Raw genomic sequence first — 2,965 nt, 5'->3', positions numbered from 1 at the left:
GAAGTTTATAGCTCTAAGTGCCTACATTAAAAAATTCAGAAAAAGCACAAATAAATGACTTAACACTGCAACTGAAGACTCTGGAAAGGAAAGAACAAATGTAACCCAAACCTGCAGACAAGAAGAAAAACAAAAATCAGAGCAGGGGCAGGGTCTTTATTGTTTTCTATTATGAGGGTGATTTGCATTGTGTGACTTAGAGTTACAGGAGGAACAAACCTCAAGGTGTGTTCTCTGTCTGGTTTTCCTAATTCCAGAACCACAGGGAAGAGCTTTCATCTCTTCAAACAAGTCATGGGGGACGGTTTTACACAGAGTCCACATTCATGCCTTTGAGGGTGGCAAGAATATAGTACTCTTAGGACATTTGTACATCAGTGTAGATTACACTGGAGGATTTAAGAAGGAATATGGTGGTGTGTGTCTTGGTTATGTGAAACTTTGTTTAAGGGACAGTTTAAAATCCCTGATCTTGGTCTCAGTACATTCAGTCTTATTCTTTCAACTTACATAGAATGTCCACTTTGAGAGACAGTATAGACACATGTAATAAATGTCATTTAAGAAATGTTCTGAGGGGGGACCTGAAGATCACGTTAGATCCCTTCTTAATGTGTTTGAACTATGCACCTGCCTACATGGCAGCACCGGACCTCTCTCCGATCTCTCTTGATTTCTCTTTGTCTATCTCTGTCTCTGTCTATAATTCTCTGTCCCTGTAAATATGTCTCTTTCTTTCCCACTCTTTTGTCAAACTCCCTTCCTATAACATAATAAAACTAAGTTCTATAACGTGATTATTGGCATGCTGAGAATTGGGAAATGTCAATTGTTCTTAAAAGTTCTAACAACCTTACAAATTTTCTTCTTAGGCAAAGCCATCATGAGAGCATCTCATGGTCCTGGCTGAACTGTGTAGATGTTCACCCATTGCCCTATCCCTGAATGTATCACATTTGAGTCCTTTATACCTTTATACCTGATTTGTGGACTGTGGGCAGAAATGATGGGGATAAGTCTCAACTCTGGTGAGACAGAAGTTGGCTCAGATGGGCACCCATCAAATCAGTTGTGTTCCCCTTCTGATGTTGTCATGGTTTCTACCAACCACTTTCCAAATTGGATTTAAGTCCTGCTTCATGGGAAGGAATTCACATCTGCTACCACAAAGTAAGACATAACCTTCTGCTGGGGTTGCCATATGCCACAGTGTCCAAGCCACCACCATTGTGTTTTTGAGTAGATGTGAATTACTGCATTAGTCACTTTTCTATTTCTGTGATAGAAACACTGACCAAAACAACTTATAAAAGGAAGAGTTTGACGGGTGTGGTGGTGCACACCTTTAATCCCAGCACTTGGGAGGCAGAGGCAGGCAGATCTCTGTGAGTTCAAGCCCAGCCTGGTCTATATAGTGAATTCCAGGACAGCTGGGGCTATAGGGAGACCCTGTCTCAAAAAGACCAAATTAAAAAAAAAGAAAAAGAAAAAAGGAGTTTATTTGAGCTTATGGTTCCATGGGAATTACAGTCCGTCATGGCAGGGAGGCATGGTGGCTGGAGGTGACTGGAGCAGGAGCAGCAGAAGCTAAGCTCTCACATCATCACACAGGCACAGGAAGCTAGAGAGCAGCTGGAGGTTTGGCAAGGCTTAAGAACTCTCTAAGCCCGCCCCCAGTGACATACTTCCTCCAGGATAGCCACACCTTCTAAAACCTCCCAAAACAGGGCTACCATGTGGGGACAAAATGTCCAAATACTTGGAGCCTATGGGGGACATTTTCATTCAAGCCATCACAATTACCTTCTATGTATTGGTGTTTATCCCCATATATCACTGCTGCTGTCAAACTTATTTCTTGGTAAGGACATCAATCAGTGGATCTTACGTATACTCACGTGAAAGCAATGCACATTTATAAGGACATATAGACTCAAATTCATTTAGTCCTTTGTCACCGTCCATATATCAATGGCCAACCAAGACTGAATCTAGATATGACAGTATGCATAGACAAGAAATTCAAAACAAAACAGTTCATGGGAAGGACCACTTCAGGGGTGAACACTGAAAAAAACATTTCAGAAAGAAGCAGTGGCTAACCTTATCTGTCATCCAATCAGTGGCTAAAAAGGGGACGTGTGGACACTCATTGCATGTGGTCAGAAACACCTGACACCAAAGCCAGGCATGCTACATGAAGAGAACGGTAGTCACAAAGATCCATGATGAACTTAGGTACAAAAGCTCATAAAATACCACTGATGTTGAAAATGAACACAAGAGCACAGTAAAAGCAAGAAACCCCCTGCCCATGTGGAATTCATTCCTGGATGCGTTGTCAGTTAACATTTGCAAGTCAGTCATGATGTTCACCACTCTAGAATGGAGGGTCAGAATCATGTGGTCTTTATAATCCATGAGGAAAAATGGAATAAATGGAAAAATGCTTCTTTTTCCATTTTTTGAAGTTTTGAAAATTTCATGCAATATATTTTGGTCTTATTTATGTCTCCTCCCATATCTGCACCGTCCCCTTAACACCCCCTCTAATTTCATGTACTTAGTTATATATATTAACCCCTGTCAAATTTGTGTCCCCAGATGCCCTTTGGTGAGGGTCCAGCCGTTGGAACCTGATTAACCTATTCAGGTAGCATCACACCCTCAAAGAAAATGGCCTCTCCCCTTCCAGCAGCTATCAGTTGACAATAGTTCCTCAGCTAGGTTTGGGGCCTCTCGCCCACTCTCCCACTTCTATGTAGGAATTTTTTCTGGCTTAAACTTACATGATTCTTGTGCATGCTGTCACAAATGCTGTGGGTTCATTTGAAGAAAAGCCCAACTGTCTGGGAAACTCTGTTCCTTCCTGTCATACACTACCTGGGATCTAATAATCTTTCTGGCCCCTCTTCTGCAATGATTCCTGAGTCTTGTGTAGCAGTTGGATTTAAGATCCACTTCA

The sequence above is a fragment of the Nannospalax galili genome, unplaced genomic scaffold (assembly GCF_000622305.1).
Source record: "Nannospalax galili isolate Female #2095 unplaced genomic scaffold, S.galili_v1.0 scaffold1152, whole genome shotgun sequence".
NCBI lineage: Eukaryota > Metazoa > Chordata > Mammalia > Rodentia > Spalacidae > Nannospalax > Nannospalax galili.
The sequence above is the reverse complement of the archived record's forward strand: the minus strand, read 5'-3'. Positions refer to the sequence as shown.